The sequence below is a fragment of the Xenopus tropicalis genome, chromosome 4, assembly GCF_000004195.4.
Source record: "Xenopus tropicalis strain Nigerian chromosome 4, UCB_Xtro_10.0, whole genome shotgun sequence".
Lineage (NCBI taxonomy): Eukaryota > Metazoa > Chordata > Amphibia > Anura > Pipidae > Xenopus > Xenopus tropicalis.
The window spans coordinates 9,309,153-9,335,872 of NC_030680.2; the positions used below are offsets into that span (position 1 = coordinate 9,309,153).

Below are 26,720 nucleotides of genomic sequence, written 5' to 3' on the forward strand. Positions count from 1 at the left end.
TGCCTGGATCATTTGTGTTGAGGGTGGTCTAGCTGCTGCTGCTTTATCGCCGGTGCCATTAAATGGTTAAAAAAAAAGGCAGCTGATCAAAGATCAATGGATCTGTTTAAACCGACAGCCAATGCCGAGAGCCTGTGCCAACTGCATATAGTTAATGCACATGAATACTTCCAACGGGGTCTGAAATGCCGCATACTCATGCTGATGGAATCACTTGATCGCACACATCTCACCATGGAACCATGACCAGAACCCTTTCTCTATGTTTATTGCCTCTCAAGCCATCTTCCCATGACATAAAATACACGTTTATTCACACACACACACACATTCAGTATCCCGGCTGAGCGACCATCAATATTCTTATATTGTACATAGCCGGGACACGGTCATGTTTTATTGCCTTATTATTCTTCAATTCTCCCTACTAAATGCCTAGCACTGCAGCTCTCCGTTCCTCTCTCTCTAATTTGGTGCTGACACAATAAAATGCTCTTTTTTTTTTTGCTAAATTAAATAGTCCAGGCACCGGACTGCTCAGTAATGTCTTTAAGAGCCGTCTTTACCTGGGGCGAGGTTCCTATCCTATAAAACACTAGAAGAAGAGGAATTAATAGCTGTTGAGTAATAGCGAAGGGAGGTCTGGAGAGGTTACATTAATGTACGACTTGTGTTCTCTCCATTCTGCTTCTGCCTCGGAGGCAAAGGACGCTCAGCATCACTCGAGATCAGAGATATTCCTCGGCATATGTAATAATAATAACAATAATAATAATAATAATAACGTCCTTGGTCTTCTTATTGGAAGTAGTGGGGAAGGAACACGCCACTGCACAGAGACACAAAGCAAAGATGCAATGCTGCTGCCGCTGCTGCTGCAGGCTCCTAATTTGGAAATGCCACATTAATTAATTTCAAGCCTTTGCCATTAACCCCTTCCGCGCCGAAAGCCTGTAAGCACTGCCTTGCCATGTTACTTCGGCTAAGATGCAGAACCCATCCTACACATACACCCACACACCAAAAAGGAACATTGTCCTGATAATGCCAATTTGTAATCTATATTTAACCCAAGTTCTACCTTGGCAGACTAGTAACACTGCCTGTTTATCTCTTAACCCCCCCCCCCCCACCCTCAGTGGGTATTAAACCTTAACTCAATTTCTTAGGTTCTTCAAACAATTATAATGGAAGAAATCAAAGCAGATCTACACAAGTCCATTCCTATCTACAGGTATGACGAATATGAATATAGCTACCGGTTCCCATGGTCCCACTTATAGGTAAAAATAAATTAGGGTCATGGGTAGAAATACGAAGACTTATCAACGTTTTGCAATGGATTTCGGTTTTCTCTTCTTCCCTGTCTATGGAATACAAACTTGCTTTTTTCCAATGCCCATGACATTTATCTACAAGAAAAGATTTTCATGAGGAGGGGGGGGATTATTTCCAAAGATACCATATAAATATAACCATACGGGACTTGGATACACATGAATATGCTCATTCGGACCCAAAACATATGAAATAAAAGGAAACACTTGTTAAGTGAAGACCATTGGGAATACTGGAGTCTATTCTTCATGCATGTTCTCCCCTAAAGGTCCTGGTACCACCGAGCTATTTAGTTTCCTGTAGTGTAGTAAAGATAGACAACATGCTTCCCAATGCGAATAACACAAGAGTAATTCAGCAGAATAGGACATAACTTACCCATCTGACAATCCACCTTTACAAGAACGGAAACTTGTCTAAGGGAATGTGTCCTGTTCCTTGTCTTTATCTGCCCGGGTGAATTTTGTAAGTCACGTGGAACAGATACATATATCGAAATTGATGATATGTTGGGGGTTTATTTTTATTTTTAGATTCCCTTTATTCCATTTTGAAGTCTCGGGTTGTATTCAATAAAAAAAAACGAATGGAAAAAGTCCAGGATGGTAAGTGAGGTATCAGGGGAGAGCGGTGGCAGAGGATATCATTATTCTAGTTTGTAGACTAGGGATGACCTGGACAGAGTTAAGTCTGTGACAGATGCTGGCATGGCTACCACGAGCAAGGAATTCATAGGATAGCAAATCCAGAGAGTCTTCCAACCACAGGTAGATCCCACGTCCCTTCTGTCCAAAAAAAAAAGACCAAGACAGAAACAAGAGGGTCTTCAACGGCACCAACACCTCGGTGTCATCATGCAGAGCAAGGCTACAAGTCTTCATTTGCTGCACCATAAACAGCCCTTTTCCATCAGCCCGGTGACTGCCGGCTCTGTCTGCATCCTGTGCTACTGCATTTTGTTTGGCTCTTCTTTGCTGTACATACAGATGATGCTTTGGGGGGGGGGGAAATGTACAGCAGGTAGGTGGAGGGGAGGGAGGGGGGGTTGCACTGTGGAATACTGAGCCTTAAAGACGCTTCTGATTCCCCTTCTCCGGACTGAGAAGGCTCTGTGCTCTGTGTGAATTCAGCAGCATTTCTTTTTCAGCAGCTGCTGAGGCATTGGCTTCGCAGGGACAAAGAGGAGGTGCTAAATCATTTAGGAGCCTGAGAGAGGGAGGCTCTGCGAGAGAAATCTGCTCTAGTCATTCGGTGATTGCGTTGAGAACTGTGCCCTTTTCTTCTTCTTCTTCTCAACTGGGGCCCCCGTCGAATCAAAGATTTTAATGTATAAAATGTGGCAATGCTGCAGATGGAACGGAGACCCACATCGTTATCAGAAGCACAAAGTATAACAGTCATGTTGACACAACGTATTCTTCTACTTGCCAATGTTACATCTGATTGGCCCTTTTCTTATCCCTTTTCAACTTATTTAGGCAGAAAAAGAAGATATGACTGTATTATGTTGGAATTCGCAATGATTTATTAAATTGAGACATCCTTACCATAGACAATTAGTAAGTAACACCATGAGAAAGGGAAAGACACAAAGTCATGTTTCAGCACCTTGGACAGCAGCCTACTCATCCAGCCCAATGGACTACCGGCAAGGGACAGTCCAAATGTACAGAAATGCCCTGTGTACTTAATAAACTACTCTTTGTATTGAAACTACTCTTTGGGGCACATTTACTAACCCACGAACGGTCCGAATGCGTCTGATTGCGGTTTTTTTCGTAATGATCGGTAATTTTGCGACTTTTTCGCGATTTTTTCGGCGTCTTTACAATTTTTGCGTAAAAACACGTTTTTGTTCGGCGTCTTTACGATTTTTGCGTAAAAACGCGAGTTTTTCGGCGTCTTTACGAAAGTTGCACAAAGTCGCGATTTTTTCGTAGCGTTAAAACTTGCGCGAAACGTCGCGCCTTTTAAGTTTTAACGCTACGAAAAAGGCGCGACTTTGTGCAACTTTCGTAAAGACGCCGAAAAACTCGCGTTTTTACGCAAAAATCGTAAAGACGACGAAAAACTCGCGTTTTTACGCAAAAATCGTAAAGACGCCGAAAAAATCGCGTTTTTACGCAAAAATTGTAAAGACGCCGAAAAAAATCGCAAAAAATACGAAAAAGACGCAAAATTACCGATCATTACGAAAAAAACGCAATCGGACGCATTCGGCCCGTTCGTGGGTTAGTAAATGTGCCCCAAAGAGTAGTTTCAATACAAAGAGTAGTTTATTAAGTACACAGGGCATTTCTGTACATTTGGACTGTCCCTTGCCGGTAGTCCATTGGGCTGGATGAGTAGGCTGCTGTCCAAGGTGCTGAAACATGACTTTGTGTCTTTCCCTTTCTCATGGTGTTACAAAGTCGCGCAAGTGTTAACGCTACGAAAAAATCGCGACTTTGCGCAACTTTCGTAAAGACGCCGAAAAACTCGCGTTTTTACGCAAAAATCGTAAAGACGCCGAAAAACTCACGTTTTTACACAAAAATCGTAAAGACGCCGAAAAAAATCGCAAAAAATACGAAAAAGTCGCAAAATGTTCGTTTCCAATCGGAATTTTTCCAATTCGGATTTGAAATCGTGTCTTAGTAAATCAGCCCCTTTGTATCTGTCCTGTCACCATTGGTTGAAGAAAAACCATTGGATTCAGCCCTGAACATTAGTGGAGGGTATGAACGATCTTCATACCCTTCACTAACGTTCAGGGCTGAATCGTCACCTATGGAGGTAGAAACAATAGGAATTCTACTCTATATGATGATTCAGCCCTAAAGGTGGCCATACACGAGCAGATCCGCTCGCTTGGCGATGTCGCCAAGCGAGCGGATCTTCCCCCGATATTCCCACCTACGGGTGGGCGATATCGGGACCATTTAGGTAAAAAAAATAATAATCCGATCGTTTGGCCCTGGGGCCAGACGATCGGATTATGTGGGCAGCAATGGGGCAGTCGGATCGGGGACCGCATCAACGAGCCGATGCGGTCCCCGATCCGACCAGATTTTCTAACCTGGCCGATCGAGATCTGGCCAATTTCAGGCCAGATATCGGTCGGCCAGGCCGATCTGCTCTCCCCATACACGGGCCGATTAGCTGCCGAATCGGTCCAAGGGACCGATATCGGCAGCTATAGTCGGCCCGTGTATGACCACCTTAAACGCATGTCTTTGCTCAATGTAGCCCAATAAAAATCTTTTGCCCCCCCCCCCCCATTTAAATTGATGACTAATATCCAAGGCTTTTGCAATATTGGTTGCCTCGTCAATCCACCATACATGCACCAAATATCATACAAAACCTCATTCCGTACAATAAGATCGGTGCGTGTATGGCCAGCTTAAATAATGCTCATGCCCCAGCTTAAGGGAGTCATCTTGGGTATATCACATGGAAAAAAGGCAGGCACTCCGGGATTTCGGTGGAAAAAAGTAGTTGCTCACGAAAAAGTGAAGTAAAATCACAAAAAGTTTATTAAACTAACGCATGGTACAAATAGCCTTACGCGTTTCGTACCTCACGGTACTTAATCATAGGCTGAATGAAACATTACATACAAGGGGTATTTAAAGCATGAAAAGCCAATGGCTATACAGATGTAATTAATCAGGTGACTAGGTTAATTAGGTAAATTAAGTAAATGGCACAAAGTTAAATTAAAACAAAAAAAAGCACACGTGTGTTAGAGTGAATGTATGTCCTAAGTATATATATTTCGAAATCCCGGAGTGCCTGCCTTTTTTTTCCATGTGATACAACTTAAATAATGCACAAGTTAGGAGAAGGGTAGAAGAGGAAGAGGGTCACCCTACTTTGTCCCCCCCAGCCGGCCCCGAATGAATACAGTGCTGCTGAACACATTCTGCAGGGAGGCAGGGTGAATACATGGCGGCTTGCATCTGTTTTACACTTTGCTCCTTTTCCTGTCATCATTAAATGAGGGCTTGGGTGTTCTTTTATCCATGGGTGAAAAAATGCAGGTGGAGAAGACATTGAAACTGCCCATGAACACCGGCACCTATTGCCATTTGCTGAAATGAAGAAACAAAGTGGAGAATTATGAGGATAACACAATGGTTTATATGGACATCCTCCATCATTAAACCAACGAGGTCTACACAAGAGGTCTCATTTTGTAGCACTGGGTGCATCTATCTATCTATCTATCCATCTATCTATTTATCTATCTATTATCTATCTATCTATCTATCCATCTATCTATCCATCTATCTATTATCTATCTATTATCTATCTATTATCTATCTATCTATCTATCCATCTATCTATATATTATCTATTTATCTATCTATCTATCCATCTATCTATCTATCCATCTATCTATCGATCTATCTATCTATCATCTCTCTATCTATCTATCTAGCGATCTATCTATCTAGTGATCTATCTATCTATCTATCCATCCATCTATTTATCTATCTATCTATCTATTATCTATATATCCATCCATCCATCTATCTATCATCTATCTATCTATCATCTATCTATCTATCTATCTATCTATCTATCTAATTATCTATCTAACTATCCATCCATCTATCTAAAAATCATTTAACATGAAATAAACCCAATAGGGCTGTTCTGCCCCCAATAAGGGGTAATTATATCTTAGTTGGGATCAAGTACAGGTACTGTTTTATTATTACAGAGAAAAGGGAATCATTTAACCATTAAATAAACCCAATAGGGCTGTTCTGCCCCCAATAAGGGGTAATTATATCTTAGTTGGGATCAAGTACAGGTACTGTTTTATTATTACAGAGAAAAGGGAATCATTTAACCATGAAATAAACCCAATAGGGCTGTTCTGCCCCAATAAGGGGTAATTATATCTTAGTTGGGATCAAGTACAGGTACTGTTTTATTATTACAGAGAAAAGGGAATCATTTAACCATTAAATAAACCCAATAGGGCTGTTCTGCCCCCAATAAGGGGTAATTATATCTTAGTTGGGATCAAGTACAGGTACTGTTTTATTATTACAGAGAAAAGGGAATCATTTAACCATGAAATAAACGCAATAGGGCTGTTCTGCCCCCAATAAGGGGTAATTATATCTTAGTTGGGATCAAGTACAGGTACTGTTTTATTATTACAGAGAAAAGGGAATCATTTAACCATTAAATAAACCCAATAGGGCTGTTCTGCCCCCAATAAGGGGTAATTATATCTTAGTTGGGATCAAGTACAGGTACTGTTTTATTAAAATGGAGCCTAAAGGAGAAATTCTGAGCTTTTTGGATAACAAACCCAATATAAGACAAGACATTTAGGGGATATTTAATAACACTGGAGAATACATCACTGGTGATATTAACCATAGCAACCAATAAGAGTTTTGCATTTGTTATTTTACAGTTATAGAACCATAATAATATAAATCATTAACTTCAATCTAATGTTGTTCCTGACTTTATAGTAAGGCACCTAAGTGCATCAGGAAGCAAAGATTAATTTCCAAGGCTTCTCGGTAATATAATAACAATAACTGTCTCTTATACGAACTGAGCTGGATCCGAGCGTAAATAAAAAGTACGAGATGATAGAATTCATTTATGTTGTTCACACTTATTGTGTCTAACACATCAATTATATGATGGAGAAGGGATTTACAACGGCAGGAACATTCCATACATAGAAAAGAATATTGTGCAGACTTCCCAAGGGAATTACCACAGCACAGAAACTTTGGGAGATTTATGGAACAGATAGGCTGTAAAAAATAAAATGGTGTCCGTGGTTAAAGGTACAGTAACACTACATATATGTTGCACATAAGTGACTATACACTTTCTTGATACACAGTGTCTCCAATGATTTCCTTTTTGGCCCCAGATCAGACCAATCACGCCTATCTTTGCTTGATACATAATCACATTTGGGGTCAGTTTAACTAAAACTCCATCATTTCTCATGTTTTTTTCATTTTCCAATTTGTCTGAATTCGTTTTCCCAAATGTCTGATATTTGCTAAAAAAAAAAAGTTGCAAGGAAAAGTCATAAAAAAAACATGACTTTTTCCAATTGTCGCCCTGAGAATCATTCGGAAAAGTCATGATTTTTGGACAAAACCCAAAATCTGAAAGTTTCCAGACAAAAGAAAGAACTTTAAGGAAAGGGACCCTTGATATTAGTACAGGTATGGGATCCCTTATCCGGAAACCCATTAGCCAGAAAGGGCTTGTACTTGATCCCAACTAAGATATAATTACCCCTTATTGGGGGCAGAACAGCCCTATTGGGTTTATTTAATGGTTAAATGATTCCCTTTTCTCTGTAATAATAAAACAGTACCTGTACTTGATCCCAACTAAGATATAATTACCCCTTATTGGGGCAGAACAGCCCTATTGGGTTTATTTCATGGTTAAATGATTCCCTTTTCTCTGTAATAATAAAACAGTACCTGTACTTGATCCCAACTAAGATATAATTACCCCTTATTGGGGCAGAACAGCCCTATTGGGTTTATTTCATGGTTAAATGATTCCCTTTTCTCTGTAATAATAAAACAGTACCTGTACTTGATCCCAACTAAGATATAATTACCCCTTATTGGGGCAGAACAGCCCTATTGGGTTTATTTCATGGTTAAATGATTCCCTTTTCTCTGTAATAATAAAACAGTACCTGTACTTGATCCCAACTAAGATATAATTACCCCTTATTGGGGCAGAACTGCCCTATTGGGTTTATTTAATGGTTAAATGATTCCCTTTTCTCTGTAATAATAAAACAGTACCTGTACTTGATCCCAACTAAGATATAATTACCCCTTATTGGGGGCAGAACAGCCCTATTGGGTTTATTTCATGGTTAAATGATTCCCTTTTCTCTGTAATAATAAAACAGTACCTGTACTTGATCCCAACTAAGATATAATTACCCCTTATTGGGGCAGAACAGCCCTATTGGGTTTATTTCATGGTTAAATGATTCCCTTTTCTCTGTAATAATAAAACAGTACCTGTACTTGATCCCAACTAAGATACAATTACATATAGGCAACTTTTAAAGACCTAGTTGATGCCACTAATTGTCTACAGGGATCCCCAACCAGTAGCTCAGGGGCAACATGTTGCTCCCCAACCCCTTGGATGTTGCTCTCAGTGCCCCCAAACCAGGGAGTTATTTTTGAATTCCTTACTTGGGGGCAAGTTTTGGTTGAATAAAAACAAGATTTCCTACCAAATAAAGCCCCCTGTAAGCTGATAGGGTGCATAGAGGCCCCTAATAGCCAATCACAGCCCTTATTTGCCTCCTCCATGAACTTTTATGGTGCTTGTGTTGCTCTCCAGGCTTTTTACTTTTGACTGTGGCTCACTAGTAAGAAAGGTTGGGGACCCCTGGTCTACCGGAGTTAGGGTTACCTTAACTCTACATTGTTTACTGTGGGCTTCAAGCTTATACCATATAAGCAACACTGAGAACATTCAGAAATGATCCAGTAGAAGACTGAAATAGGCTTTTTTTTATACCCATCATTGATATGAACAAGAGAGAGGTATCCTTAAGCTTAGTGAATGGGAATTGTCACATTGGCCAGAACGTGTTAGCAGATGTATGTTCATTTGATAGGTGGTAAGATGGGATCAGAAGAAGTGTAAACTACAAGCTGTAATCTTGTTAAGAATAACATGTCACCATCATCCTCGGGAAATTGAAGAACAAGCTGAGTTCATTAGTTCTACACTACAAGTACTCTTGGTTGTGACTCCTATGACAGGACTCGTGTCTTTACAAGCAATTAGATCCCAACGCTGTAACAATATGGTACATACTGTAATATTCCAGGACACAAATATAATGGCATCTGCAACATAAATGTCTTCGGTTGTCTTCAACGAAGCCATGAAATTATGGGAGAAATGGTGAATGTGATTCAACCTGGGCTAATTAGTCGTGACTCATTTGGAACTTCAGCACCCAATATGTCCCAGTCGGGCCCTATACCAAAAAGAAAATTCCAATCAGAGACGTTAGGGTGAAGCCAGAAGTATAATATTTTTTATTTGAGGGAAAAGAACAACTAATGCATAATCCAATACAAGATAATTAGTGATTAGTAGTGATGAGTGAATCTGTTCCGTTTTGCTTCGCCGAAAAATTTGCGAATCTTTCAAAAGATCCGCGAAACGGTAAAAAATTTGCTAAAGAGTGAAAATGTCGTGCAGCAAAAAAAAATTGTCGCCCGCGGCTATTATTTCGTCGTCCGGCTATTATTTAGTCATCCGCTGCTATTATTTCGTTGCACGTCTATTCTTTTGTCACCCGCGGCAAATTGTTTCGTCGCGTGGCTATTATTTAGTCGCCCGCGGCTATTATTTTGTCGCACGGCTATTCTTTGTCGCCCGCGGCTATTATTTAGTCGCGTGGCTATTCTTTTGACGCCCGCGACTATTCTTTTTTGACGCCGGCGACAATTTTTGGACGTGCGGCGAATTTTTCCGCTGCAAATTTTTTCATCCGTGTCACGAAACAATCTGCCAGTGGCGAAACTAGTGATTAGTGATGAGTGAATCTGTCCCGTTTTGTTCCTGGGAAAAATTCACGAAATGGCACAATTTTTTTAAAATGTTGTGCGTCAAATAAAAATTGTAGCACATGTCATTTTTTGGATGCGCATCATTTTTTTGCACAGCGTTTTTGAGTTTGCACAAGTTTTTTTGAGCCAAATTTTCTTTCCCGTATTGCAAGAAAATCCGCCAATGGAAAACGCGGAAATTCATCACAAATCCACGCCTGGCCAAATTATTTTGCCCATCACTATTAGTGATGAGCAAATCTGTCCCATTTAGCGTCAACGAAAAAGTCACAAATCTTTGAAAAGATTTGCAAAACGGCGGAAAATTTGCAAAACTGCTAAAATGTTGCACAGCAAAAAAAATCATCATGCCATAGTGCCAATGGCAGATTTTGTGTCCCATTTGTCCCATTTTGCGTCAATGAAAAAGTCACTAATCTTTGAGAAGGTTTGCAAAACGGCGGAAAATTCGCAAAAATGGCTAAAATGTTGCATGGAAAAAAAATCATTGTGCCATTGTGCCAATAGCAGATCATCGTGCCATCGTGCCAATGGCAGATCTTTTGCCGCAGGCAACAATTTTTGATGCGTGGCAAATTTTTTGGCAGCAAATTATGTCACCCGTATTGCAAGAAAATCCGCCAATGGCAATTCATCACAAATCCATGCCTGGCGAATTACTTCTCCCATCACTAAAGATAATGGCTCATTTTTTCACGGGTCGCGAGGTGAATTTTGTCGCCCATTTCATGAAAAAATCCGCCAATGGCGAAATGCGGAAATTCGCTGCGAATCCATGCCATCTGTGAATGTTATGCTGTATTGTCATTGTCATGTACAGTATTTTACCTTGGGAGCTCACCCTCCGTTTGATTTTTATTGTATTGTAAAACCTTTAATCTATAGCCTTATTTATAACAGATATTGAACCCCTGATTAGTGATGGGCAAACTGTTTCGCCAGGCATGGATTCATGGCGAATTTCCATGTTTCGCCTTTGGCGGATTGTTTCGTGAAATGGATGAAAAAAATTGCTGTGGAAAAAGTCGCGGCGTCAAAATAAATAGTCGCATGTCAAAAAAAATAGTCTCAGCGTCAAAAGAAATAGTTGTGGCGTCAAAATAAATAGTCGTGGCATCAAAATAAATAGTCGTGGCATCAAAATAAATAGTCGTGCGTCAAAATAATAGTCGTGGCGTCAAAATAAATAGTCGCAGCGTCAAAATAAATAGTCGTGCGTCAAAATAAATAGTTATGGCATCAAAATAAATAGTCATGGCGTCAAAATAAATAGTCGCGCGTCAAAAGAATAGTCGCAGCGTCAAAATAAATATCCACGGCGCCAAAATAAATAGTCGCAGTGTCAAAATAAATAGTTGCGGTGTCAAATTAAATAGTCACGCGTCAAAAGAATAGTCGCAGCGTCAAAATAAATAGTTGTGGTGCCAAAATAAATAGTCGCAGCGTCAAAATAAATAGTCACGCGTCAAAAGAATAGTCGCAGCGTCAAAATAAATAGTAACTGCGTCAAAATTAATAGTCGCAGCGTCAAAAGAATAGTTGCGGCGTCAAAATAAATAGTTGAGGCGTCAAAATAAATAGTCGCGCGTCAAAAGAATAGTCGCAGCGTCAAAATAAATATCCACGGCGCCAAAATAAATAGTCGCAGTGTCAAAATAAATAGTTGCGGTGTCAAATTAAATAGTCACGCGTCAAAAGAATAGTCGCAGCGTCAAAATAAATAGTTGTGGTGCCAAAATAAATAGTCGCAGCGTCAAAATAAATAGTCACGCGTCAAAAGAATAGTCGCAGCGTCAAAATAAATAGTAACTGCGTCAAAATTAATAGTCGCAGCGTCAAAAGAATAGTTGCGGCGTCAAAATAAATAGTTGAGGCGTCAAAATAAATAGTCGCGCGTCAAAAGAATAGTCGCAGCGTCAAAATAAATATCCACGGCGCCAAAATAAATAGTCGCAGTGTCAAAATAAATAGTTGCGGTGTCAAATTAAATAGTCACGCGTCAAAAGAATAGTCGCAGCGTCAAAATAAATAGTTGTGGTGCCAAAATAAATAGTCGCAGCGTCAAAATAAATAGTCACGCGTCAAAAGAATAGTCGCAGCGTCAAAATAAATAGTAACTGCGTCAAAATTAATAGTCGCAGCGTCAAAAGAATAGTTGCGGCGTCAAAATAAATAGTTGCTGTGTCAAAAGAATAGTCGCAGCGTCAAATTAAATAGTCACAGCGTCAAAAGAATAGTTGTGGTTTCAAATTAAATAGTCACGCGTCAAAAGATCAGTCGCAGCGTCAAAATAAATAGTTGTGGTGCCAAAATAAATAGTCGCAGCGTCAAAATAAATAGTCACGCGTCAAAAGAATAGTCGCAGCGTCAAAATAAATAGTAACTGCGTCAAAATTAATAGTCGCAGCGTCAAAAGAATAGTTGCGGCGTCAAAATAAATAGTTGAGGCGTCAAAATAAATAGTCGCGCGTCAAAAGAATAGTCGCAGCGTCAAAATAAATATCCACGGCGCCAAAATAAATAGTCGCAGTGTCAAAATAAATAGTTGCGGTGTCAAATTAAATAGTCACGCGTCAAAAGAATAGTCGCAGCGTCAAAATAAATAGTTGTGGTGCCAAAATAAATAGTCGCAGCGTCAAAATAAATAGTCACGCGTCAAAAGAATAGTCGCAGCGTCAAAATAAATAGTAACTGCGTCAAAATTAATAGTCGCAGCGTCAAAAGAATAGTTGCGGCGTCAAAATAAATAGTTGCTGTGTCAAAAGAATAGTCGCAGCGTCAAATTAAATAGTCACAGCGTCAAAAGAATAGTTGTGGTTTCAAATTAAATAGTCACGCGTCAAAAGATCAGTCGCAGCGTCAAAATAAATAGTTGCGGCGTCAAAATAAATAGTCACAGCGTCAAAAGAATAGTTGTGGTGTCAAATTAAATAGTCATGCGTCAAAAGATCAGTCGCAGCGTCAAAATAAATAGTCGCGCGTCAAAATAAATTGTTACGGCGTCAAAATAAATAGTCACAGCGTCAAAAGAATAGTTGTGGTTTCAAATTAAATAGTCGCGCGTCAAAAGATCAGTCGCAGCGTCAAAAGAATAGTCGCGGGCGACAAATTTTTTATACGCGCAACATTTTCGCCATTTCGTGAATCTTTTGAAAGATGCACAATTTTTTCACGAAGCGAAACGGGACGGATACGCTCATCACTACCCCTGATAATATTTAAATGTATTTGGTATCCGATTTTTCTTTTTTATTTGGTGGTGGGACACTTATTTTTACAAAATTTCTCATCTTCGTTTCCCTGGCAACAGGAAAAAACTGTGAAGAACGTACATGTTCTTTCCTATACTATCACATTGCTGCGTTACTAGGAATGAGTCTATTGCTACTCCATGGCTCTTGTGTGAGTTGAGTATATGAACGACATTAAAAGGTTTGGCACATCTGAAAAAGACCACGTATAGATACGGTTCTTGCAACCTTCGAGAACCTTATGATATTCCGCCAGCTACGAGACCAAGGGAAGATGAAGAACGCTGGGAATATTGTGGGCAGTGCGAGTTGCAGAGTTACCATTCTCCGGGTAAAATGAAATGTGACTGCATAGCAATTAGCAATTCTCTACCATCTTTATTTCAGTGTATCAGGTCCAAGGTCCAAGTTCCGTTATAACTTATGTGAGGCTGAAAACGTTTGTAAAGTACAATGGAACAAAAGTAAAAAAAAAACAGAGGTCTTCAATGTGTTAGGCTCTGCCAGGGTTTGATCTCAGGATCTCCTGAGAGTTGGCTGCTCTCCCTAACCATTGTATTATTCCACTTACCTGTATTCTAGGCTTTGTGACATCACCCCAGCAGCCCTATTGGTTAGGTAGGGTCAACCAATAGGGGGTGACTCTGCCCTATTTAAGCCCAGTCTTCCTCACACTCCTTGCCTGAATATAGGTCTTACCTTGAGCCCTGTGGCTTGTCCCTAGCTCCTGTTACCTGTTCTGGTTCCTGATCTTGTATCTTCCCTTTGGGCCTGCATTTGCCTTCCCTCCTTGCTCTTCCTGCTCCGCCCTGTCCTGTCAGTCTCCGCCTGCTCCGCCCTGCCCTGTCAGTCTCCGCTCACTCCGCCCTGTCCTGTCAGTCTCCACCCACTCCACCCTGTCCTGTCAGTTTTTGCCTGCTCCGCCCTGTCCTGTCAGTCTCCGCCTGCTCCGCCCTGCCCTGTCAGTCTCCGCTCACTCCGCCCTGTCTTGTCAGTCTCCACCCACTCCACCCTGTCCTGTCAGTTTTTGCCTGCTCCGCCCTGCCCTGTCAGTCTCCACCCACTCCACCCTGTCCTGTCAGTTTTTGCCTGCTCCGCCCTGCCCTGTCAGTCTCCACTCACTCCACCCTGTCCTGTCAGTCTCCGCCCACTCCGCCCTGTCAGTTTTCGCCTTAAGGACTCACCTTCCCATCTCCCTCTCATAGTCATAGAAGGGTCTTCAAATTGGCGAGTAATGCTAGTTGCAAACCTATAGCCTAATCCTCTAGCCTCCTCATAATTAGTGATGAGAGAATCTGTCCCTTTTCGCTTTGGTGAAAAATTAGCAAATCTTTGAAAAGAATCCCGAAACGGTGAAAAATTCGCAAACTGGTTAAAATGTGTCATTTTTTTTTTTATGAATTTTTTTGACGCGTCAAGTTTTTTAACACGCACGTAAAAAAAATGATGCGTGCAACATATTTTTGTGACTCGCATCTTTTTTTTTACATGGGTGACAATTTTTGGTCGCACAGTGAACTTTTCTGGTGAGAATTTTTCGTTACGCGCCAAAAATCCGCCAATGTTGAAATGCTGAGATTTGCCACGAACCAATGCCTGCCGAAAAATTTTGCCCGTCATTACTCAGAACCTTTACCCATTTTTCCCATGTATCCAATAATATTTCTTATTGATTAGTGATGAGTTTATCTGTCCCGTTTCTCCATAAAATTCATGAAATAGCAAGAAAATTCACAAAACGCATTTGTTGCGTGATTATTTTGTCGCCCACATCTTTTTTGTCACCTGCGGCTATTTTTTTGTCGCCCGCATCTATTTTTTGTCGCCGAGGCTATTTTTTTTGTCACCCGCGCTTTTTTTTTACGTGACCGCGCCCTTTTTTACGCGACTGCACCCAATTTGACGTGCAACAAAAAATTCAGCGCAACAAATTTTTCCACATCGAACTTTTCGTGAAACAATTAGCCAATGGCAAAATACAGAAATTCGCTGCGAATCCATGCCTGCCGAAAAAATTCGCTCATCAGTTATTGACGATTACTGATGGATTTTCATTGAATTTCTGCATTTTGCCATTGGCGGATGGATTTGCGATTGGGGCAACAAAATTTGCTGCATAAAAATTCAATGCAACATTTTCGCCGGTTCATGAATTTTTCGCTAATTCACTATTTTTTTCTGTGAAACGGGACAGAAATCCACATAATTTCTGCACATCAAGATCTGTAATCATTTTCTTATCCTTATAAACTAGAGCTCATTCCATATCTGCTTTTTTGAAAGAGAAACAAAAACTCTGGATTTTCCCAGACTTAAGTTGGGCACGATGTTATTATTCTTAATCTCGACTAAAATAAAGTATTTAGCCAAAGAGAACTGGACTGGAAATCAATAGCTGTGTGTAGTCCTTTCAATATGTCCCCAGGACTGTAGCAAGTGAGTTTCCTTACAGTATATCTCAGTCGCACAGTCATTAATTGGGTCTAATTCTTTTTCAATAAGTCTGACTTTATTTGTCGGATACTGAGTAGGTCAGCACTATTAAAGTTGGGCATTGGCTTTCCAGAATGTAACACTTTTTATGCTGAGTCTCTCCATTTTGTCCTAATTACTTAGCATTTAACCCTTTTCTTGGTAGAAGGAAAAATGGCAGCGCTGAGTATATTATTTGGGATCAAGATATTGAGATAAGTGATGAGCGTGTTTTTCCGCCATGGCATGGATTTGCAGCGAATTTGCGCATTTCACCTTTGGCAAATTGTGTTGCAGAAAATTCACCGGGGAAAAAATCATTGCACGGATATATTTTTTTTGTCGCATGTCAAATTGGGCGCAGTCGCATCAAAAAAGCACCGTCAACAAAATTGACGTGGGCGACAAAAAAAAAATTTGACGTTGGCGACAAAAAAATTGACGTGGGCGACAAAAAAATTGACATCGGCGACAAAAAAATTGACGTGGGCGACAAAACAAATTGTGCGACAAATGCATTTCGCTCATCACTGATTGAGATATTTGGGATATATTGAACTGAGCAAATCTTTCAGGATTTGGATTAATTCTAAAGCTTTCTGCACAATTTATTTAGATGATTCTTATAAAAAATATCCTGAAGAAGCCACTTTGATGAGTGGAGAAAAGTTTTCAACAAAAGTCCAGTTGTTTTAGACTTAATTCTACAATAGTGAACCATTGGAAATGCCTAAAACCAGGGTCGGACTGGGCCACCGAGGCACCGGGAAAAATCCCAGTGGGCCCCGGGCCTAGTGGGCACCGGCGGCCCAGTCCGACCTTTGCCGGTGCTCCCCCTACTGACTGTTCATCCCCTGACGCGTTCATTTTATATGCGCTCGGGGAGGACGTCGGGTGGGGGCCCTGCGGGGGGGTTCGGGGGGCCCCTGGGGGGGTTAGGGGACACGGCTGGTGGGGGCACCTGCAGGGCCCCTGGGACGGGAGCCTCGGTGGGCCCTGCACCCCCCAGTCCAACCCTGCCTAAAACCACCTGATCTTCAAAAGAGTTGAACAAGTAATTTTTCAGCCGTTTCACGAAACAATCCGTCAAGGGCGAAACACGGAAATTCGCCGCAATGTTACAAATCCGGGATTCTTTTTTGGATTTGGCTGCACTTTTTGCAGAATTCAACCAAATCCTAAATATTCAGAAAAAACAAATATTAAATCTTCCCTTTACATGACATTAATGCTCTCAAAATTGAAAGTGATAATTATTTGTTTAAATATGTTCAGGGCGTAATTTCAGGGCTCACCCCCCCCCCCCCCATAAAAAAAAATTCTGGGCTCCTTCTGCGGGTCAAATTTTGTCACCCATTTCACGAAAAAAAAATCCGCTAATGACGAAACACAGAAATTTGCCACAAATCCAGGCCTGCCAAAAAATTTCCCCTATCACTAGTAGTTACACCACTGAACATGTTGATTTTTATCCAATTTTCTACTGTCAATTAGAATTTAGAATTGGTTGAATGTTTGGTTATGGATAGTGAAGAGTAAATTTTTTCGCCAGGCCAGGATTTGCAGTGAATTTCCACATTTCGCCATTGGTGATTTCTTTCATGAAACTTCAGTAAAAATTCACCGCTAAAAATTCACCACTCGTCAAAAAATGTTGCGGTTGGGTCAAAATAGGCACGTCAAATTGGGTGTGGTCAAATAAAAATACATTGCACGCGTTTGGCAAATTTTTTTGCCGTTTCATGAATTTTTCTGTAGTTTTGCAAATTTTTCGCCAATGAGAAATGGGACGGATCCGCTCATCAGTAGTTGTGGATTTTATATTCCTTCCAAATACAGAAAATATGAATTTGCTACTAGTGATTAGCGAATCTGTCCCGTTTCACCATAAAATTTGCGAAATGGCGAAAAATTTTTGAAACGCATTTGTCACGCATTTGCGAAATGGTAAAATGGTGAAAAATTTGCGAAACGCATTTGTCACGTGATTTTTTGCATCTTTTTTGTTGCCCGCGTCTATTTTTTGTCGCCTACGCTTTTTTGGCGCGCGTACGCTTTTTTTATGTAACCGCGCCTTCTTTTTGACGTGACAGGGGGCAATTTGATGTGCAACAAAAACATTTCTGCGCAACAAATTTTTCCACGCCGAATTTTCACAGAAGTTTTGCAGAAATTCGCTGCAAATCCACCCCTGGCGAAAAAGTTCGCTCATCCCAATTTGCTACATCTCTATGGAAAATCCACATTTATCCACTGTATCAACATTATTCAGAGATTTTATTATGATTATTAATATTATTTTTGTTGTCCTGCTCTGAACTCTGTCTCGTGTCTGTTCCGTATACATTTTGTGAGTTCCAGATTGCCGGTGCGCCTTAACCTGAAACGTACAAAGAGGCAAAAATCGTATTTTCATGCCGCGCATTTAAAACCCCTTTCATTCAACACAAAATTGTATTCGTTTTGGCAGCTGCTCCCCGACACGGAACCATTTGCAGTCTGCCGTTTAGTCGTTTTCCTAAATTACTTTTCAATGAGAAATTCTGCTGTGTGTATGTAACGTTCTGTTTGCAAATAGTGTTTTTATTTGGCCCATAATAATCTTATAATAATAATCTTGCATTGATCTACATTCGGTGTTACCTGCCATTCACTCGCTCATTAATCGGGCAAATCTTTTCCCAAGATAATACATTTTGTGCCGTATGTTAAATTCTGTGCAACCGTTTTTCCTTTTCTTTGGAGACCTGCTTCATACAGAAAGGTCCTTGGCCCAGTACTAATGCTTCAGCCAAGTATAAAAATCAATAACTTTAATAAATATTATAATCTCCTGCTATGCTAAAAGCATTTGGAAAATCTACAAATCTCTACTTTACTCTACTATTCTGGTTTTGATTAATCAATGTTCGAATTCAATTTTTTTCCACAATTCGAGTTTTTTTTTTTTAAAGACTCGCACGAATCAGTCCTATTTCGATTTGCAAGAAAATTCTCAAAATGGCTAAAGATCTACGAATCGGCGAAAATGGCACGCATCATTTTTGTTGACGCACACGTAAAAAAAAACCAGCACATTTTTTTTACACGAATCAGTCCCGTTTAGCTTCCCCCCAAAAATTTGCTAATCGGTGAAAAGATTTGCGAAACTACGAAAAACCCATGAAACGGAGAAATTGATGCACATCAAAAAAATTGTCATACGTGCCATTTTTGTTGCCCACAAAATTTTGCAACGAAATGTCAAAAAAGGCGCGTCACTAAAAAAAAGGTGCCCGGGTGCTGTTTAGCAAGTTTTTCAGTGGTATCGCAAATTTTTTGCTGAAACGAAACAGGGGACCCACATTAAGTAGTGATTATCGAATCTGTCACATTTCGTTTTGCCATAAAATTAGCGAAATGACAAGAAAATTCACGAAAAGGCGAAAAATCTGTGTCGCACAACTTTTGTGTTGCCTGCGCCTTTATTTTGTTGCCTGCGTCTTATTTTTGTCATCCGCATCTTTTTTGGGGCGCAACCATGCCCATTTTAACGCGACCGCGACTTTTTTTTGATGCACAAATTTTCACAGAAGTTTTGCAAAACAATTCTCCAATGGCAAGATGTGGAAATTAGCTGCGAATCCATGCCTGGCGCAAAAAAATCGCTCATCACTAAAATGATAAAAAATGAGTTTTTATAACCAGTTCTCCATACCCTTGTAATTACTACTTTTCTGTAGGTGAAAATTTTACTATATTCAGAGGATGACCATAGGTTAAGGATTCATGCTCTGAAATTCTGGATTTATTGTAATCCTCCAAAACCTATTTCCCTTATTAGTCCTAGGGAAGCACCGAATCCCGGATTCGGGCCAAATCCAGCCTTTTTTGATGGATTTGGTTTCGTCTGAATCCATGGTCCCGGCCGAACGAAGTCCTAATTAGCATAAATTAGCATTCAGAAAGGGTTAAAATTTAGGGGGACATTTTTTTTAGCCCAACTTCTAACCCTTCTCATTTGGGATTCGGTAGAATCCATCAGGGTGGGTTCGGGTGTTTGGCGGAACCCAAAAAAGTGGGTTCGGTGCATCCCTAATTGGTTCCACAATCCACAAAACTCAGCTTATGACTATGTGGTTAGGATCTGACAGTTGCTTGGCTTGAAGGTTTTTTAATTGACCACTTTAGGTGGACTATAGCCTTGGCTGTCTTTAGGTCAATGTTACTAAGGACTAGTGATGAGCGAAATTTTCCTCCAGGCATGGATTCGGGGCAAAGTTCTGCCAAAGTTCTGGCTGATTTTTGTTGCAAAATGGGCGACAAAATTCACCCCAGCCCAACATTTTCAGTATTTCGAGAATTTTTCGGCGTTTCACGAATCTTTTGAAAGATTTATTGGCAAAGCAAAATGGGACTGATTCACTCATCACTACTAAGAACTAAAATAGCTTTCTCTTTTACCTCAGTCATACCCTTGTGTAGATCACTTGGGTATTCCATTAGCAAACTGGTATATTGTAGCGATGAGCGAATCTGTCCCGTTTCGCTTTGCCAATAAATTCGCGAATCTTTCCAAAGATTTGTGAAACGCCGAAAAATTCTCGAAATAGTGAAAATGTTGGGCTGGGGTGAATTTTGTCGCCCACAAAAAAATCGGCCAATGGTGAAACGCAGAACTTTGCCCCAAATCAATGCCTGGCGGAAAATTTTGATTTGCCAAAAAATTTGCGAATCTTCCAAAGGTTCACGAAATGCAGAAAAATTTGGGAAACAACAAAAATGTGGCGAGTCAAAAAAATCTATTTTTTTTGACACGCGCATTTTTTTAATGCGCGCAACAATTTTACCGCCTGTTTCAAGTAACAATCTGCCAATTCTGAAATGCAGAAATTCGCCACAAATCAATGCCTGGTGAACTATCTCGCCTATCACTAGTAGATTGGTAAAATGAAGGTGGCCATACAGGTTAAGATCCGCTGGCTTGGCAAGGTCGCCAAGTGAGCGGATCTTCTCCCGATATCCCCACCTATGGGTGAGCGAATTTAGGCTAATTCGGTCATTTGGCCCTGGAGCCAAACGATCAAATTAGAATGCCCAAATAGGCGGAGTCAGTTCGGGGACCACATCAACGAGCCGATACGGTCCCCGATCCGACTAAATTTTTTAACCTGCCTGATCGATATCTGCCCGATTTCAGGCCAAATATCGGTTGGACAGGCCTGTCGTTTGTGCCCCAGACGGGCCGATAAGCTGCCAAATCAGTCTAAGGGACCCATATCGGCAGCTGCAATTGGCCCATGTATGGCCACCTTAAGTCAGGAAAGTGCACCTATTTTTTTTTTTTTTGCTCCACTTTTTATATTACAAAAACATGAATATTTATCAGAAAATGAGATTGATGTTTTTGTTTGATGTCATGCACGCAGTCACACCTCACTTAATCCTCCTGTAATTAAAAGCTAATTAAAACGTTTGCCTAATGGGTTTCTCGACAACAGGAGTTGAACTGTCTGGTGTTATTATTTTTTTTTTTTTTTAATTAAATTACTGTTTGTTGTTTTTTTTTAGTTTGTTGAAAATAATAAAACAAATTGTTACTTTATTGAGTTATAAGAAAGATTGATCCGCCGGTGATAGAGAAAGATTGATCCGCCGGTGATAGAGAAAGATTGATCCGCCGGTGATAGAGAAAGATTGATCCGCCGGTGATAGAGAAAGATTGATCCGCCGGTTATAGAGAAAGATTGATCCGCCGGTGATAGAGAAAGATTGATCCGCCGGTGATAGAGAAAGATTGATCCGCCGGTGACAGAGAAAGATCGATCCGCCGGTGACAGAGAAAGATCGATCCGCCGGTGACAGAGAAAGATCGATCCGCCGGTTATAGAGTAAGATCGATCCGCCGGTGATAGAGAAAGATCGATCCGCCGGTTATAGAGAAAGATTGATCCGCCGGTGATAGAGAAAGATTGATCCGCCGGTGATAGAGAAAGATTGATCCGCCGGTTATAGAGAAAGATTGATCCGCCGGTGATAGAGAAAGATTGATCCGCCGGTTATAGAGAAAGATTGATCAGCCGGTTATAGAGAAAGATTGATCCGCCGGTGATAGAGAAAGATTGATCCGCCGGTTATAGAGAAAGATTGATCAGCCGGTTATAGAGAAAGATTGATCCGCCGGTTATAGAGAAAGATTGATCAGCCGGTTATAGAGAAAGATTGATCCGCCGATTATAGAGAAAGATTAATCCGCCGGTTATAGAGAAAGATTGATCCGCCGGTTATAGAGAAACATTGATCCGCCGGTTATAGAGAAACATTGATCCGCCGGTTATAGAGAAACATTGATTCGCCGGTTATAGAGAAACATTGATTCGCCGGTTATAGAGAAACATTGATCCGCCGGTGATAGAGAAAGATTGATCCGCCGGTGACAGAGAAAGATTGATCCGCCGGTGACAGAGAAAGATTGATCCGCCGGTTATAGAGAAAGATTGATCCGCCGGTGATAGAGAAAGATTGATCTTCCGGTTATAGAGAAAGATTGATCTGCCGGTGATAGAGAAAGATTGATCCGCCAGTGATAGAGAAAGATTGATCCGCCGGTGACAGAGAAAGATTGATCCGCCGGTGACAGAGAAAGATTGATCTGTCGGTTATAGAGTAAGATTGATCCGCCGGTGATAGAGAAAGATCGATCCGCCGGTGACAGAGAAAGATCGATCCGCCGGTTATAGAGAAAGATTGATCCGCCGGTTATAGAGAAAGATCGATCCGCCGGTGATAGAGAAAGATTGATTCGCCGGTGATAGAGAAAGATTGATCCGCCGGTTATAGAGAAACATTGATTCGCCGGTTATAGAGAAACATTGATTCGCCGGTTATAGAGAAAGATTGATTCGCCGGTTATAGAGAAAGATTGATCTGTCGGTGATAGAGAAAGATTGATCCGCCGGTTATAGGGAAACATTGATCCGCCGGTTATAGAGAAACATTGATCCGACGGTGATAGAGAATGATTGATCTGACGGTTATAGGGAAACATTAATCCACCGGTTATAGGGAAACATTGATCCGCCGGTTATAAAGAAACATTGATCCGACGGTGATAGAGAATGATTGATCTGACGGTTATAGGGAAACATTAATCCGCCGGTTATAGGGAAACATTGATCCGCCGGTGATAGAGAAAGATTGATCCGCCAGTGATAGAGAAAGATCGATCCGCCGGTGATAGAGAAAGATTGATCCGCCGGTGATAGAGAAAGATTGATTCGCCGGTGATAGAGAAAGATTGATCCGCCGGTTATAGAGAAACATTGATTCGCCGGTTATAGAGAAAGATTGATTCGCCGGTTATAGAGAAAGATTGATCTGTCGGTGATAGAGAAAGATTGATCCGCCGGTTATAGGGAAACATTGATCCGCCGGTTATAGAGAAACATTGATCCGACGGTGATAGAGAATGATTGATCTGACGGTTATAGGGAAACATTAATCCGCCGGTTATAGGGAAACATTGATCCGCCGGTTATAAAGAAACATTGATCCGACGGTGATAGAGAATGATTGATCTGACGGTTATAGGGAAACATTAATCCGCCGGTTATAGGGAAACATTGATCCGCCGGTGATAGAGAAAGATTGATCCGCCGGTGATAGAGAAAGATCGATCCGCCGGTGATAGAGAAAGATTGATCTGACGGTTATAGGGAAACATTAATCCGCCGGTTATAAAGAAACATTGATCCGACGGTGATAGAGAATGATTGATCTGACGGTTATAGGGAAACATTAATCCGCCGGTTATAGGGAAACATTGATCCGCCGGTTATAAAGAAACATTGATCCGACGGTGATAGAGAATGATTGATCTGACGGTTATAGGGAAACATTAATCCGCCGGTTATAGGGAAACATTGATCCGCCGGTGATAGAGAAAGATTGATCCGCCGGTGATAGAGAAAGATTGATCCGCCGGTGATAGAGAAAGATCGATCCGCCGGTGATAGAGAAAGATCGATCCGCAGTTATAGAGAAAGATCGATCCGCCGGTGATAGAGAAAGATCGATCCGCCGGTGATAGAGAAAGATTGATCCGCCGGTGATAGAGAAAGATCGATCCGCCGGTGATAGAGGTTCTAGAAATTACCGTAAATGCTCTTTACATCTGATGCTTATTTATCATGGAAAACCCATACGAAAAAAAAATCAAATATCTTTAATTTGTGAGTTTGTAATTTATTATTACAGAGAAAAGGGAATCATTTAACCATTAAATAAACCCAATAGGGCTGTTCTGCCCCAATAAGGGGTAATTATATCTTAGTTGGGATCAAGTACAGGTACTGTTTTATTATTACAGAGAAAAGGGAATCATTTAACCATTAAATAAACCCAATAGGGCTGTTCTGCCCCAATAAGGGGTAATTATATCTTAGTTGGGATCAAGTACAGGTACTGTTTTATTATTACAGAGAAAAGGGAATCATTTAACCATTAAATAAACCCAATAGGGCTGTTCTGCCCCCAATAAGGGGTAATTATATCTTAGTTGGGATCAAGTACACGTACTGTTTTATTATTACAGAGAAAAGGGAATCATTTAACCATTAAATAAACCCAATAGGGCTGTTCTGCCCCCAACAAGGGGTAATTATATCTTAGTTGGGATCAAGTACAGGTACTGTTTTATTATTCCAGAGAAAAGGGAAACATTTTAACAATCACAATCATTTGATTAAAATGGAGTCTATGGGAGAAAGGCTTTCCGTAACTCAGAACTTTCTGGGTAATGGATCCCATACCCCCGTATGAGTTTACAAACAAACCCTGCCATGAAAATAGTTGCAAGAAGCTATTAATATGGTTACCAATGAAATATATGATCCCTCCTCCTCTTTATGAAATTGCCTTCTTCATACTGACAGCATGTAGGAGGGAGATGAATAAGGAAATAATTAAATTACAAGTTTTATCTGTACATATTTTTCCTTTATTAAAATCGGCTTGTTCTGTGCCTGGCCTGGTGGTTAAGCTGTCAGTGAAAATTCATGTAAAAACACCGTACATTGCAGAGATCCACAAAGAAATCATCGGGCTTATTATGAGCATTGTGTTTATCGAGCAGGAGAGGGAAAGTGCTTAGAGTTGCTAATCAGCTCCGACACTAATACCTCGCGAGGCAAATTGTCGCTTCCCATGTAAAACCCCGCTGCGTCCTTAACGAAAATGAGCTGAATGTATGATAAGATCAAATAGAGGATTCGTTTTGCTGTCAGGGTTCCCATAGGCCGAGCACCAATCTCCCGCTCCTTCCAGCTCATTTCTGCATAAGCGTAAATATTAAACATTATAGCAGACATTTTTATGATTTCCCATTGGCCGGCCAACGTCCGCTGGTTTATAACAAAGTTCACGATACACAGTATATCAAATATCTCCAACAGCCGTGTTTAGTGATGAGCGAATTTTTTTTCAAGGCGTAAAGTCGCCAGTGGCGAATAGTTTAGCGATATTTCTGCAGCGAAAAAATCCAGGCGTCAAAAAAATTGTGGGCGTGGGAAAGGGGGCGTGGTTACATCAAAGTGGGCGTGGTCGTGACAACATGGACACAGTTGCATCAAAATTGCTGCAGTTGCATCAAAATCACTGCGGGCGCATCAAAAAAGATTCACGTAACAAACGCATTTCGCAAATTTTTCTGACGTTTCGCACATTTTTGAGTGAAGCAAAACGGGACAGATTCGCTGATCACTAGCCCAATTATTGGGGTTGAGTCAGGACCAAGGAGGAAGCAGAAGTTTAGGAGGGCAGGAGTAGTCCAATATGTGCATCCAAGGGGTTAATGGGTTGAAACTGAGGCAAAGGTCAGGGCAGGCAGCAATCAGCATAGTCAGAATCAGAGCAGAAGAGTAAAGAACCAGTAGATGAAGTCAAAATAGCAATTGAGGAGCACCCAGGAACTCACTAAGTAAGACCTTTACTCTGGTACCAAATGGCGACATGATGATATCACACAGAAGTGCGTCATTACGTGCTGTGCCGACATGACTTTGCAGCTATAGGCACCGCCATGTTGAATTAGCCGCCCAAGATAGAGCAGTGGAGAATTCACGACAAGATAGAGCAATGGAGAATTCATGACAAGATAGAGCAGTGGAGAATTCATGACAAGATAGAGCAATGGAGAATTCATGGCAAGATAGAGCAGTGGAGAATTCATTACAAGATAGAGCAGTGGAGAATTCATTACAAGATAGAGCAGTGGAGAATTCATGACAAGATAGAGCAGTGGAGAATTCATGGCAAGATAGAGCAGTGGAGAATTCATTACAAGATAGAGCAATGGAGAATTCATGGCAAGATAGAGCAGTGGAGAATTCATGACAAGATAGAGCAATGGAGAATTCATGACAAGATAGAGCAATGGAGAATTCATTACAAGATAGAGCAATGGAGAATTCATGGCAAGATAGAGCAATGGAGAATTCATGACAAGATAGAGCAATGGAGAATTCATGGCAAGATAGAGCAGTGGAGAGTTCATGACAAGATAGAGCAATGGAGAGTTCATGACAAGTTAGAGCAATGGAGAATTCATGACAAGATAGAGCAGTGGAGAGTTCATGACAAGATAGAGCAATGGAGAATTCATGACAAGATAGAGCAGTGGAGAGTTCATGACGAGATAGAGCAATGGAGAATTCATGGCAAGATATAGCAATGGAGAATACATGACAAGATAGAGCAATGGAGAATTCATGACAAGAAAGAGCAATGGAGAATTTATGGCAAGATAGAGCAATGGAGAATTCATGACATGATAGAGCAATGGAGAATTCATGACAAGATAGAGCAATGGAGAATTCATGGCAAGATAGAGCAGTGGAGAGTTCATGACAAGATAGAGCAATGGAGAATTCATGGCAAGATAGAGCAATGGAGAATTCATTACAAGATAGAGCAATGGAGAATTCATGGCAAGATAGAGCAATGGAGAATTCATGACAAGATAGAGCAATGGAGAATTCATGACAAGATAGAGCAATGGAGAATTCATGGCAAG

At 40.8% G+C, this 26,720-nt stretch overlaps 1 protein-coding gene across 1 annotated transcript in view; it reads right to left on the reverse strand.

Annotated features, from left to right (window-relative positions):
• The window catches only part of lrrc4c (leucine rich repeat containing 4C), a 651,007-nt gene extending 648,695 nt beyond the window's left edge, over positions 1–2,312 (reverse strand). The window contains exon 1 of the mRNA XM_031900422.1: positions 1,717–2,312. The gene's annotated coding sequence lies outside the window, so the exon portion shown is untranslated. The remainder of the gene's footprint in view (positions 1–1,716) is intronic.
• Between the last annotated feature and the right edge of the window lie 24,408 nt (positions 2,313–26,720).